At 43.4% G+C, this 15,590-nt stretch overlaps 1 protein-coding gene and 1 long non-coding RNA gene across 2 annotated transcripts in view; one reads left to right on the top strand and one right to left on the bottom strand.

Moving 5' to 3' along the window:
* Positions 1-5,935, bottom strand: part of LOC142803594 (uncharacterized) — a 176,455-nt gene extending 170,520 nt beyond the window's left edge. Inside the window, exon 1 of the long non-coding RNA XR_012894184.1 lies at positions 5,882-5,935. This is a non-coding gene — a long non-coding RNA (uncharacterized LOC142803594). The remainder of the gene's footprint in view (positions 1-5,881) is intronic.
* Positions 1-15,590, top strand: part of LOC119163891 (lachesin) — a 97,864-nt gene that overhangs the window by 49,404 nt on the left and 32,870 nt on the right. The gene's annotated exons all lie outside the window — the stretch shown is intronic.

The raw sequence follows: 15,590 nt of genomic DNA, 5'->3' as shown, positions 1-15,590 counted from the left end.
GCTAGCTCCATTTTAAACACAGCTATAGAAGATTTGCTGGCGCAAGTCAAGCGTTCACGCGCTATGAACTAACGTACGTGGGAAAAAAATGCAGTGTTCTCACATGGAAGTCTGGAGGCCCTATCTGAACATCGCTCAGCTCGCTTCCTCTATTTTTTTTTTAGAGCGGTAGTAAACACAACCTTTCACGAGAAGGATGCGTAACTAGAATACAGATATAAAGAAGATTCATTTGCCTGAGAAGGCTCAGGGAGTGTGTTATGTTAGCTTTTTTTCCCCTTGCTCTTACAAGGGAGTGCAATTCGTCATTTTACAGAGGTTAGATTACGCCACATAACATCACAAAGACGCGTAATTTTCATTAGGGGCGAAGCTCTTTAAAGCGGCACCTGTACGTCCCTCGTTGTAGTACGTAACATGTCTTACGCTTTGACCTGCAAGGTGGTGCCGGTGGGAGATTTCTTCTGTGCGTTTGACCTGCAAGGTGGTGTGGTGGGAGATTTCTTGTGTGCGAATTTTTCATTGTTTTTCAAACAATGAAAAATTCGCAGCGCGTGCGTTAACTAAAAGCTGAATTTTCCTGTCTCTCATTCCCCATTAGCAGCCATCGGCATGTACATTGAGCACTATCTGACAAGGAACGGTTGCTACGTTATACTCGCTGGGCGTAACATCCTTGGTTTTAGAAAGTTTTAGCGAGCGTTGGGCCGCAGTGCCATGAATACAGTGAACTAGTATATACCATGAACTCGAGGTGGTTAAAGGTGGGAAGTAGACACGAAGCGCAAGCCGTAAGAAAGTGTGCGTGTGCCACCTTTTGTTTAGTCCTTGGAATGTCCGCTGGATGGCGGTGCTTCCGTATGAGGAATATATGATGAAAAGATGCGAGATGGCGGTACTTGGAGTGTTGAATAGGTGGACGAACGGACACACAGGCAGATGCATGGACGGACGCACGGATGGCTGCACGGACGGATGGACGCAGGAGCGGATGCACGGACGAACGCAGGGACGGACGCACAGACGGACGCACGTGCGTACACACGAACAGACGCACGCACACATAGGCGTACGAACGCACTGACGGTCACACAGACAGACGCATGGACGGACGGAAGCAAGAACGAATGGACAGACGGATGCTTCGCCCCACTCTCCATCATTCACCCCGTGGATATGCTGCCATTTTTTTAATCCTCAGCCAAGCGTGAAGGCCTGGCTACCACACGTAAAAATAGACGTTTAGTTATAGAACGCATAGACCAATCCATATTCAGAGCCATGAGAAACAAGCTTGCATATTGTCACATTAATTCCTCATGTTTTGTTATCACCCAGTTCTCAGCACTTACCGCACCTGTTGTGTTCGAGAAGCTTCAAGAGTCTAGTCGACCGTTGTGTTAAGATTACGCCCACTTCAATAACATTACAGACTATTCTGGAACCTACGTGATCGCTATAGCAATAATACTATATAATGTTCGACGGCACGTGTACAAATGCCGACGCATTTTACCGCTTGTCAGTTGATCGACGGCGGGCGCTCTGCCAGTGCCACCTGGAAAAATATTTTCAGGTCTGCTCACTGCCACCATGACGTCACTCGACTTGCTCGAGCGAGCGCGCGTACGGGAGGCTGTGGATTCACTGTCCTCATCGTCTCCCGCTAGAATTTAAAGCGTTCCCGGCGAGTCTTGCATGTTTAACAGCTTTATTCTACCTTTTGCGTCAAAGAAGGGGCTGGTTTAAGTAATGTATTATGACTGAAAGCATTTGGAGATTAATCTGTGAGCCATTTATTGCACGAAAAAGTAAGAAAAATTGTGCGCTATCGAACGTGTGGTCGATCTATAAGAGCGAAATTTGATGCCCGAACAAAGTGACGGAATATAAGTAAGGTAAATTTTACTTGTGCTTTTTTTATTTAGACACGCATGCAAGCACACTATCTAGAAGATGCAGAAAAACTGTTCCTACTCATTTGTAAAGTTTCTGCAGATTTATTGGTATACTCTTTTGAACGTCTGTCTTCATAGACATAGTTATTGAGGAGAGTACGTTATTCAGCACAATATCAGGGTGGTGACCATTGCAAGATAAAACAAAAGCTTTCGTTTCGCGAAAATTTTTTGTGACTGACATAAGGAGGGGCATTTCCTTTTTTTGCTCCGGCCCCTCTCACACTGGTGCATAGTCGTTCATATACCTTAGGGCCTGGCAAAAATGTTATTACTGCAGGTTTAGATTAAACCACGTCACTCTCGTGGGCCCTCCTACTGCACTGCCGGGGCTTAGATCGGTATATTTGGTAGTGGTTCCTAAACAAATTCTAGCTTGAAGTAGAGCTCACGCACCTGGATGCCGTTTAGAAAAGCACTTTCTCGTAAGTGTCTACACGCATATAAATTTAATAGTATATATTAGGCTAAGGTGCTGGTGAGTCTGGTACAATATTAAAATACCGCAATAAAGTGGTTGGAACACCGGCAAGAAAATACTATGCACAGCTCCTAAGCACTAAGCAATGCAACATAATTTCTTATTTCTTTCTCAACCAAGTAAGTGGAGCTTACGCAAGAAGTCTGCGGTGCTGATCGGCAATAGCGAAATGTTTACCAACGCGTAAAAAAAAAACGCCTGTTATGGAAATGTACTGCCAAGCGCGTTTATTATTTTAATGTCGGGGCTTACGCCAACTGGTGAGAAGCACACACGACACCTGTATTTTAGAGCTAGAACGGAACATGGTGGAGATGGTGCTATTGGAACGACTTAGAAATACGTAGTACGGACACACGTACCTTAGGGTCACGAATAAAAGGGATGTCGACGCCAGCTTGACGAACGACACGCTCCCATTTTATTCTTCGGTTGTTCGTAGGAAACGAAAACACTCGCAAGTTCGGTCCATTTGCCGCGACAATTCGCCACGCAGCATCAACCAATCGTTCGGATTTGCAGCTGTACGCATTCTGAATATCCAGTGCGTAAATCGCAATACGTATCGACGCTGCAGCTCCACGGACACGGAAAAACAAGGCCTTCTCGAGTTGCCAACAAACACACCTGCACGCCACAAAAACGTTCGTCAGGCTTGGCGATCCATGCCTGTCGAGTGACGAGAGCAAGCACAGGCGCGTCTGTGCAGCGAAACACGGCGGTCTACACGGAGTGACGTCAGAGCCCGCGGAAGAAACAGTGAGCAGGCTTGAAATTACGCCTCTTCTCGCCGCTATCAGTGCCAGTGCCTTGCTGTAATCTGACTTTCCTTTTACGTGGCCACAAGTTTGGCTCTCAAATAGTTTAATATTCCACCTGCAGTTTTCCCTTCATTCAATTCACGACCACGTGAAAATATATGCAAACAAAACGCCATCGAGGTAGAGAGTGCTATCAAGAATCTACAACGAAACATCAAGATACTAAAGGCGCAAATTTTTGTATGTAAGAGAAAGGCCTAAATTATATTCCTTGACATTATGGGATGGTATAGTTGTAGTTTCTTTTTTTAGCTCTACGCAGAAAGAGATCCTTAAGATTAGCTTTTCTTAGGCGAAACAGACAGGAATCGAGGTTCAAGCGAAGCCTTTCGAATACTCGATTCAAGAGCCTCACGAAAAGCATGCAACGAAAAAGAATCGATTCTCCCATGGCAACCGAATAGACAGAGAAGAAAATGTTTTTAGGAGGGGAGTAATACAGTAGTTAACCATTAGTTACTGCCAAAACAAACCCAATTCTTTCACACATTCTATAATTCACGATAGTTTGGATCTTTCCCGTATAAAATTGTACCTAACAATGGCTTTCACGCGCAAACAGAACGGGGGCGTGAACATTAGCACGCGCTTCGCAATAACGACTGGTTCCTTCTTTAACAAACTAAGACACCGACACAAAAAATATATATGTGCGTAGAAAGGTCTTATTTTTCGTCTCTCTATCATTGCTCATCGTCACGGATGCTTTCCGGGTCTCCAGTGTGCACCCTGTCATTAGGAATTCGCTTCAATACAGAATAAGTTATTACCCTCGGTCAGCATCAAGGTTTTGTTATTGATAAATTATTCTCTCTTTTTTTCGCAGACTCTCTTTCGCCACGCCGTCTGCTATAGCAACCGAGCAATGATTACTATTTAAATTTTTAGCTGTTCGAAAGACTGGCGATATTGCACTGCATAAACATATCAATGGCGGCGTCTTCTGGGTCAGGCCATAGATAGTCTCGCAAGAAAGAACGTGCACCACAATTAGTGCATGACGTTCGCATGAGAACGCAATTGGCCTGCTTCGAAGTAAGCTGATTTGTTTTGTTTATCGTAATGATATAACGATCCATTTCTAATTAACCTCCGAATTCATTACAGCTTTTCGTTACAGTACAGTATTTAAAAGCTGTCAATTTTATACGGATGATCTGGTAACGGTACAAAGAGAAATGGTACGTATACCGTACGTCATGACAATGCTCCTGCTAATGTATTTGCAACTAAAGAAGGATTGTGCTTGATCAGATTCGCGCATACGATTCGCTAATTATCGCTTATGATCTTTCGCGTTTGGAAGGACAGCGTCGAAATAACGGTAAGTCGAGAGGCATAAAGAGGCTTTGCGAATGCACAACTAGCAGAAATGCGTTCTTTTTTTTAATTTCGGGTGAAAATGAAACTGGTCCACTTTCGCAACGAGAGACGTTTTCATTAAACGCGAGACGATCCGCAGTCCCAACACTGGAGATAGAAAGGTGAAGGCAGAGATGATAACGAGAAGGTAGCATGTCGTACTCTACCCTGCATTGGGTCCGCCTCGCTGGATCAGTGGCTAGGGTGCTCTGCAGTGGACCCAAAGGCCACGAGTTCGATCTCGTTCGTGGCGGTCAAAATTCGATGGAGGCGAAATCGTAGATGCCCGTGCACGGAACGATGTCAAAGAACGTTGAAGAGCGCCAGATGGTCAAATTTTCCGAAGCCCCCCACTACGGCATCTCACATAATTATATCGTGGTATTGGAGCGTAAAACCGCATATTTCATTATTATTATTATTATTATTATTATTATTATTATTATTATTATTATTATATTGTTGTTGTTGTTGTTGTTGTTATTGTTGTTGTTGTTGTTGTTGTTGTTGTTGTCCTGCACTAGCGTTGGGCAACATGAAGGTAATCTGGACTGCCACATGAAGCGGTCGTCATAGATGGGGCTGATGGTTGTTCGTGTGAGTTCCCAACCTTAATCTTTCCTCAGTCATGCGGACTTACGGACATCACGAATAAAACACACACATAACTTCGCCGACCTCAATCAACGGATATTCTGAGCTTAGAAATATCTTGTCACAAGTATGCTTTCCCGGCATGCTTTGTTCTTTGCCGTGCTTGAAAGCCAAATTGTGTGAAGTGTTTACATTAAATAATGTGACACGCAATCAGAGTTGTATGTAATGCGTAAAGGGTAATCGATTACTTGTAATCAAATACATTTTCTCATAATTTCGCAATATAAATTATTATTTTTGCGAAACAGTAACGTCATGGGTAAATCAACTGCATGAATAATTCATTTTACGTAGTGATTCTTTTTCTTCAAGATCTATTAGTAACAGGCCTTTTACCGTAGATCTCAATCCCCAAAATATGTTGCCACTCTGTAGGGACACTCAGTTTAATGAGACGGGGGGTTCATTTCACCCTTTCCTTGGCCTTTTCTGCAACGCACTAGCCAAACGCCAGCAACAGCAAAGCGCGACGATTCATAGAGGATATGACGCTAGCATAGAAGCACTGCAAAACTACGAAGTGGTGCGCCAGGTTATACGTTTTAATGACCACCCTTCCATCCAGCGCATGTATTCAGAGATTGTTCGGTGTAGTAACTGACCTTTAACGAGAAGATCTGCAAGAATAAAAGACGACGACTTCAAAAAGCAGTAGGATTTTTCACTGTTGTCTTTTTGTGTCCCGATTAAACATGCTGTTTTTCACTATGAAGCCATGCCAAGAAGCTCAAGTTTATATCATTCGAAAAACAACTCTGGTTCAAAGTTAACAACGTGTAACACTGCATCACAGAAGTATGGCAGCTTGGGCTAGTTGGTATGGCTTGACGATAGTTATAGCGCGAGAACAAATCGACGACACAGAGACAAGAAGGAAACAACGACTCCTTCTTGTCTCTGTGTCGTCGTTTTGTTCTCGCGCTATAACTCTCGTCATGCATCACAGAGTTAGCAGAAAGTCTCCAAGTTGGCTCCTCCTTACCATGCGACCCTATATAATTTGTTTTAGTTTGAGTAAGCTTCTGTTTTAGTGTTTGGACAATGACATTTTAAAGGAAGGTAACACAAAAGTAATCTATTCCACTTCTCTAAGTGTTCAGTTACTTTTCTGTGTCTTTAATTAACACTGAGATCAATAACATTTAAAAAGAAGCAACTGTAATTCTAATCAGTTACTTGTTTTTGAACGTGTAAACATCCGCACGGAAAGCTCGAGTTCAACACTTAAGCGCCGAATTTTCTCGACGACACCGGCAGGCCGAGGCGCTCATGCATTTGCAACCGAAATGAGGCAAACTTCGAAGTTGAACACACGCGCGCTCGGCGGGCTGCGCCCCTTGTGCACACGGCCTTGTTTTGTCCGTTAGCACGCATACTACACGGCCGCAGCGTTGGCGTGCGCTTAGCAGCGGCAGGAGCCATGAAGGATGGAGGCCCGCGAGCCGAGTCGGTCCGGAGCAAACAGGCCCCTCGCATCACGGCAGCCGCCGGCGCCCGACTCGGGGTCGGTAAAGCGCGGCACGCTAGCGGACCAACTGCGTGACGACCACTGTAGTGGGCGGTATTACTTGCCGCGACATATACCGCCGTGCCGTGGAAAACTGCTGTCCCGAAAACTGCTGTCACGGTGCAAAACAAAATCTATCTATCTATCTATCTATCTATCTATCTATCTATCTATCTATCTATCTATCTATCTATCTATCTATCTATCTATCTATCTATCTATCTATCTATCTATCTATCTATCTATCTATCTATCTATCTATCTATCTATCTATCTATCTATCTATCTATCTATCTATCTATCTATCTATCTATCTATCTATCTGTCTGTCTGTCTGTCTGTCTGTCTGTCTGTCTGTCTGTCTGTCTGTCTGTCTGTCTGTCTGTCTGTCTGTCTGTCTGTCTGTCTGTCTGTCTGTCTGTCTGTCTGTCTGTCTGTCCAGAAAGCTGCGATGGTGGCTTTGGTGGTGGAGGCCACCAACACACAGAGGTCGTCAGCGTTTATACCTAATATATTTTATAAATTGATAACACTGCAATTACCATAAACGTAGACTTAGCAGGGACGTGGTTTAATAAAGAACTATAAAGAGCTTTGTGATGTCATTGTTTATTACTAACATTATTATTATCGCATTAGGTTTATTTCATTTCGCAACTTATTGTTTTTGGTTAATAGTAAACACTTGAGCTGAAGGTAGGTGTCCAATAGATTTAAGGCAAGTTTCTGCACACATGTCTGGCACTTCGCTTGCTGAACTGATTTTTTTTTTTTTTACCCTAAGTGGGGGCCCAGAAGTTTTGTCCGGGATAAATTATTCACTGGTCCATAAATTAGCCGAATGGGAAACTCGGGCAAAGTTTTCAGCACCCAAATGCGCGACATAGAAAAAGCATTAGTCAACTGACACCCTTAAACTTACCTGATGCAAAGACGAAATAAAATCATAAAGATCTTGCAGTTTAATGGATGGAGAAAGTTTGTATTTTATTAACGTTGCTCGCGACTTTGTATCAAACCCTGTCTTTTCGTGAAGGACTTGCTCGGTCATCCACTCGTTTGGAAAATTTGGCAACTTTTATCCACTACTCTACCACGCCTCAGATGCGGAGTAATTCTCAAAGCAGTGTCACTACTTTATTCACTTACGCGAGCGATATATCTCCCTTTTTATATGACGACACTTTGGCTCCTTAAGATAACGCGTAGATTACCGAGCTATTGATAACACAATATCAAATGTGTGTTACCGTAATGCGCTTTTACATTATATTAAACATTTACATCACGCAGTGTGCATGTGACCGTGAGTAATTACAACATGCGAAACATAAATTAGAGGACGACGAGAAAAACTTCTTGAAGAAGTTCTCTTTTTAAATGATCACGGGACATGAGCATCCATCTAAAGAGAGCTTCGCAGTTATCGGCTAGGGAATCTAATCCCTGAAGCGCCAAAAGAAAATTTGAATGCACTCATTACGGTGTTTCTAAGGAAAAACACGACCATGCTCGCGTAGTTCCTGCGCGGAGCCTGTTTTATCTATATTCTTCTGTTTAACAGAAACACAGCAAAAAATGTATTTATGTCGCATTGTTTTCGCGTTGATTGATAAATACATTGTAATACTCAGTCTGAGACCACCGTTGCAGAACAGAAAAAAAAAAAACTGGTGAGTGATGAATACGATGCGCAACAAGTGTTGGGGACGTATTATATAAAAAAAAAATCAGTTAACGGAAAAGCTTTACCACGCCATTATGAGCAGATTTGGGATGGCTAGCATCGAAAGATGATCAACGTGAGAAGGGCTGCTCGTTTGTCTCCACCAGCCTTACAATATACGAAAGCTTTAATCTAGTTAATTCGTGTTTCAGGTTAGTTAGCCTGTGAAATATTGACATTTGCTATTATCCAAGCGTCTGCAGTCACTCTAACAGCTATAGATAAAAACTACACAGGAACATTAATATGCCAAGCTCAATATAACTAGGACTCGGGGCATTCTGATGGATTAAAAGTTACCTTTTCAGATTGAGCCATCGCTGCGTCTAATTACATGAAGGCGAACTTTACAGGTGCATACTTAAGTGAGGCCATGTAGACGCTGTTACAATTAGGGACGTCACGACTAGCTAGCGTGGAAGCTTCGAGGTAGCCCTGCCACTCACCTTTTGCTAATTTGCGTTTTTCTATTATTGATCCGTTAGTTTCACGCTAATAATGGTTGCCCTGCTACTTCACAAGCTCTGTTTATTAATGCAGGTTACCTAACTACTTCTAAATATTTAGTTACTTTCTCTCTCTCTCGTTCTCTATGTCTAGTGTATTGTCTTTCAACATCCAGCATTACCCATCGCAGTATATAGAAAACCACAATTTTCCTGCCCGGTTAACTTCCCCCTTTCTTTTTCTATGCTGTCAAGGTGCTAATATACGTCGTCCAACTGTCGCAAATACTTCGTTCTCATTGTCGCCTACACAATTACTATCTTCAGGAAATACGAAACTTCCAACTGAACCGTGACGTCACGTGTTTTAAAGACAGTGTTAAATACAGAGGTAGATTCACGTCCACAAGATCCCCATTGTTACGTACGCCATATTTCACTCGTAAGTTTCGTCCGAAGTGCAAAGAAAAAATACTTGAGCGATTTGTTCAAGTAAACACGTTTTTTTAGTGCAAATCTTTAAAGGGTCGCACTTTTAAATAACAATATTTCTTGGAAAGTCATGTCATATTTGCATCCCACGTTCGCCCATCGTTGTTGCATGTTTCCTGCGAGCTGAGACAGCGCTCATTTGGTCCAGTCGTGATGCTATCCTCAGAACGACGCGACGAGTGCAGTGATAGACGATCAAGAGCGGCACCTTGGTCCGGTGCTCCAGATTACGGGGCGGGTCCGTGAACGAAGCATGCGGAGCGCGTTATGGCTCCTTCATTAGGCCATGCGTGCATTAGGGTTTCAAGCTTCGTCAACGTAATGAACACGCTACGGCGCTGACAGCACTACCGGCATCGACTCAAGACGACGGGAAACTGCGTCTCCATTTCGTGTCCACGAAAGCCATGTCCAAGGCCTCAGCGTACGTTCGTGAACGGGAGGCATCTGGAGAGACGCTCGTTTGGTCGCACGTTCTACTTTGTGCCATGTGTTCTGGTGAACGGGTGTTTTACATTGTCGAACTGGAAGATGTGACTGGTGTGCATTCCTCATGTGCGTTGTCTTACTGGTTCTTATCAGTCGGAGTGTGGGTGGTATATTTAGTAAAACCTTATCCTGGGCATCACTAGAAGTGACATGACTGACGATTCCTCAGTATATCAATGAGTAGGCTAAACTGAACAGTCCATTTAATATATACGGCACTTTGTCATTAATTGGCTTTGTTTGTAATGAATAAAACCAAGTATTTGGCACTTCACGCTCGAAAGAACAAGTTTTATTGAAGAAAAACAGATTTTTTTCTTAATGCAAGCCGCAGCGTTTGGTATTAAACTTAAGCCTCCAGTGGAACGTGCGTTGTTTTTTGTTTCTTTCGAGATAACCAGAAGCTGCGTCACCACCTTGTGTTTTGTCACGCCTGTTCATACCAAGAAAGGAAGTGTGCGTTCCCATAGTCAGGTAGAATGAACACGGGTAGGAAAACAAAACAGCCGAAAACACTTTGAAAGGTAATTTCAGGGTTAAGCTGACAGGTTTTCAGCGTTAGTCAGAAACTTGACAGCGGAATGACCATACTCTGCTTTCACCTCATTTGACATAACATAACATAACATAACTTTATTTTCCTTAAAGACCCCTCGAAGGGGTATTACATAAGGGGTGGGTTAACATATAAATTTTTTTGTTGCCACAAATTTTTATCACGAAAAGTGGACACATAATCGATCAAAAAATGATTATGAGCATTCAGTGGTGACGACATCATGGGGAAGGTCATTCCAGTCTTTTGCTGTCCGAACAAAGAAGGACATAGAAAAGGTGGTCGTCTTAATCCTCGGCCGGGCAACTTGAAGCGAATGACACGTGTGGTGGGATATGCGGGCCGGTGGGGCGATGTAGGAATGACGAAGGGTGCTGTAAAAAAACTTATGAAAAAGGCTGAGACTAAAGATGTGGCGGCGAATGTCAAGGTTTAAAATAGCCGATTCTTTTTTGAGTGATGTTACACTTGTATTGTAGGAATACGAAGAATGAATGAACCTGATGGCACGGTTTTGAACTACCTCGAGTGAGTCGATCAGATAGGCTTGGTGTGGGCTCCAGACTGCGGATGCGTATTCTAATTTGGATCGGATGAGGGACTTGTAGGCCTGTAGCTTGACAGTTTTAGGTGCGTGCCGGAGGTGACCAAGTGATTATGGGACCTCGTTGAAGGGGAATGAGACGGCAGCGTTCAGACTTTAAGTCATAGCATGTCATATTAGATAGTCATCTTAACACAACATTTTACCATTTTTGTTCTTTGTGATAGCCCTAGCTGATAGTTGGCCGCACACGAAACTCGCGCAGTGTTGTTAGCTGCTTTCAGGCAAACAGTTCATCAATACGAATTCCACGGAAGCCGTATCACGAGAAGATTTCTGGAATGGAAGGAAGGTGCGTGGTTCGTCCACGCCAGAGCACTCTCGGTCGCCTGTCAGCGCAAAAATTGGCGCGACTGAACGAAACGATTGTGCGAAAAGATTCGAAGAATGGAGACAAGAAGAAAAAAAAGTGAACCATTAGCTATCTGTATCTTAGCGGCACGTCTGAATGACCAGCGTCAACCCGAGAAAAGGCGTGAAGAGGAAATAAAAAAAAATTACTAAAGGGGCCGTAGCGAAGACGTTATAGCGATCTCGCATCGTAAGCCCACCGGCAGCGATGGGGGGTAGTCAAGTGATTCCCGTCAACCCCGGGGAATCTCCGGCTTGAAATGAACGAAACTGCGTAGTCGTCCGATGCCGCCATTTGTTTCAATTTGGTTCGACTCGCTGGGAGCTAGATTCAGTTCGCGACCTCGCCCACTCTCCCTCAAACGGTCTCCGTTTCTCCCCGCTTGGCTCGCCCGCCAGCGTGAGGGACAAATAATCCCGACGGAGAAGAAGAAGCCCGGCAGTTATCTGGCCAGGGGTCCGATGCTATACGCTCGCGATACGGCTTCCGGGCAGCATCCGTCCTCGATGCTGGCTGGAAACCTTTGCGGGACGCGTGCGCCACGCTCTCGCCCTTTTCGACTATCTTCCGTGTGAACTCTCGCTCACTCTTTCCCTCCCACTCCTCTCCATCCTCGTCCACGTGTACACAAAGAGGACCGCGTTTCAAATTTCGGCCTCCAATAACAGCGTGTTTTCGCCATCGCGCACCCCCCCCCCCTCTCCAAAGTAATGCATTACGTACTGCCATGCTTTCTAAGAGGCCGTCATGATTCTTTAAGGGCCTATCCTGCACCAGCATTCTCGCTGCCCGGCGCGTTTGTGGAGAAGTGGAAGGATGTTTTCGATTGCCGGCGTATCTAGCCTTGTGAGATATGCAGGACATTGCCTCACCCTGTTTTCTCCGTTCACGCTCCATTCCAATTGCTAGTGATAGTGCGAGATGTGCAACAGTGGCGTAATATTGCGAAAAAGAAATTTCAGCGAAAATGCAGTGGTGTCAGTGATTACTGTTATCAATGCGATATCGTAAAAGTGACTCGACGATAATCCACAACATGGCGAAAAATTTTCGAGCGTTTTAAGACGCTCGAACAAAGACAATTGATACATCATCAGAACTCGTGCACGCCAAGAGCATTACTTGCACGTGGGTCGTTCTTAAGTGCATTCTACCGTCTCTAATCCAACCCACACCTTTGAAGCAGCGATTAAGGTATTGGGTATCGCTACTAGTGGATCAGAACTTCAATCCTGCTTTCAGTGTACTGTTAACATCTTTATGTATGCTTATTTGTGCTTATGAGAAGTGCATACTCACTAAACCCACTGCGCCTTTGAGAGCGTGCGCCAGCGGGCTCAAACAGATGTGCCTTGAGTTCCAGACAATTGCACGTTCGATGCTCAGTAGCTTTGGAAAAAAAATAAACGTGACAGCGCAACAAATGAAACAAAGGTGCGCGGAGAAAGATATTTCTTTATAGCATTGTTCGGTCAACGTTATCGCTCATGTATGCTTTCCACTAGCTCTTAGGACCGTCATAGTATGCTTCATTCCCTTCAGTGCTAAAGTGGTTCAGAAATTTATGTCAGGTGAAATTAAGCTGTATTTAGACTCTGTAGAATAATATCTTGTCATCAGGAGCTCTTGGGAAGTTTCCTTTATGTGCTGTGTCTAGCAGGTGCGCAATACGTGGTCACTGAGTTGTCAGATTACGGTGCTCGGTTGCCCACTCGAAGGGTAGTGGGCTCCACTCCAGCCACGGCTGTCGCATATTGGAGGAGCTGAAATGGTACGAGCCCGTGTGCTGGGCCATGTCAGCCAATATTTCCGGAGCCCACTAATACGGCGTACCTCATAACAATATTATCGTGTTTCCGGGACGTAAAAGCTTCAAATATATTATTATTATTATTATTATTATTATTATTATTATTATTATTATTATTATTATTATTATTATTATTATTATTATTATTATTATTATTATTATTATTATTATTATTATTATTATTATATTCCGAAAACTTTCAATGCACTACCTGACGAATTTTTTTCAGCGAGTTCAAAATGGCAATTAAAGAAATTACTCGCTCAGCTGTAAAATCACATGGTCTATTTGTATGCCACGTATGCTCTGTGTCCCTCCTTTGTTCCTGTTTTTTACTTACTGCCTGTAAAGAAGTGATGGTTTTAATCGTTTGTCTGTTCGTTGGTAAGGAAACAGCAATAGTTTTCTTACCTTTTATCCCCATCGCTGTAACCGGCTCTGCCGGGCCTAGTCGCACAAGTCCTGGAGACTTGGACAGGCCCGTTTCTTTGTATTTCTTATGGATGTGTACAATAAATTATTATTATTATTATCAACATCATCATCATCATCGTCACTATTATTATTATTATTATTATTATTATTATTATTATTATTATTATTATTATTATTATTATTATTATTATTATCACGGGTAGAGATTGAAAGTAATTTAAATCAATAATAAAAAGGACACAATATGGCCGCTAGGGTGAAGCAATGATTCGATAGCAAGAATTTAGAATATCACATTCAGAAGTACAAGTAGCTCGATATTTTCGCAACGCCGCTGCAGAACGAAGAAGCACGCTCGAAAATAACGCATGAGTATGCACTGGACAAGTGTGAACTAATGAGTCGCTTAGCTGTTATGTGCTTGCATTTGAGGAACGCGCTGAAAGTGTCTACAATGCAGAAACCGAAGCTGTTTGACTTTCGGGGGGAAGCTCCCTATGGCGTGGGTCGTGCGTACGCGATGTATGTATGTAGTAGTAGTAGTAGTAGTAGTAGTAGTAGTAGTAGTAGTAGTAGTAGTAGTAGTAGTAGTAGGTGGCCACCTCTAAGGACGGACTAGAGGAGCGGCACGCGCGCACCCTTTTGAATTGAGAAAGAAACCCGCGCACGTTAATCATAAATTAAGAGACAGTTGTTTCTGATGAAATAACTTACAGAGACGAGTATTGGTGACATAATCTCCAATAAAATTTGCCTTGAATTTGATCCCTACTAAAAATACTAGTACAAGAAGCACGCACTTTGAGCACTATCTGACTAGAAAGGGTCAGCACGTTAAACTCGCTGGGCGTAACCTCCTCTCCTTAATTTTATCAAGGTTTAGCGAGAGTTGGGCCGCAGTGCCATGAATATAGTGAACTAGTATATAGCCATGAACAAGAGGCAGTGGAAGGTGTCGACTAGACACGGGTGCCACCTCTCGTTTAGTTCTGGAATGTCCGCTGGAAGGTGGTACTTCTATATGCTGAATATATGATGAAAAGATGCGAGATGGCGGTACTTCAGAAAAGATGCTGGATGGTGATCACCAGATAGATGGACGGATCAACGGATGTACAGACTGAGAGATACACGGACGGATGCACGAGTAGATGGACGGGTGGACGGACACAGGGCCAGACACACAGACGAACGCAGGAATGAACGCACGGATAGACGCACAGACGGACGGATGCACGGATGGACGAACGGACGGTCACACAAACGGACAAACGCTTCACCCCATTTATCATCATGCACTACGTGTATATGCTGTGTTTTTATTTTTCTTTTAAACTGTGCCACAGGTTAAGTGGCCCCTCTGCGTCCCCTGCCACGCGGTGGCATCTGACCCCTAGTATACCGTGTGTGTGTGTGTTTTTTTTTTGCCTCTTCTACAATACAAGTGGTACATCACAAGTGGTACATCACAAGCGGTACATCACAAGTGGTTCTTGTTGGTATCAAGGGTAGTTTTCAATTTGAAAGAAAATGTGAAAGCGTTGTTGAGAAAACAATACGCTCAAACTGTTCCGAGAACTGCGTACCGTGAGCAGTAAATGGTGCGTATGAATAACTCCCCGTTACATCACCGGCACAAGCATGGCGCATGGCTGTGTTGACTAGCGCAGTGGGCTGCGGAGTGAGTTGCTTTCTACTGATTTATTTTTCATTATGCATTTTTACTAATATAGGTACACCTATATATATATATATATATATATATATATATATATATATATATATATATATATATATATATATATATATATATATATATATGAAAAAAATAATATTAATCAGCTGCCCGCTCATAATAAAGTTCACGTGCTACGTGACGCCAAACATGCGCATA

The sequence above is a fragment of the Rhipicephalus microplus genome, chromosome 3 (assembly GCF_043290135.1).
Source record: "Rhipicephalus microplus isolate Deutch F79 chromosome 3, USDA_Rmic, whole genome shotgun sequence".
NCBI classification, from domain to species: Eukaryota; Metazoa; Arthropoda; class Arachnida; order Ixodida; family Ixodidae; genus Rhipicephalus; species Rhipicephalus microplus.
This window is presented reverse-complemented; position numbering and strand designations above follow the sequence as displayed.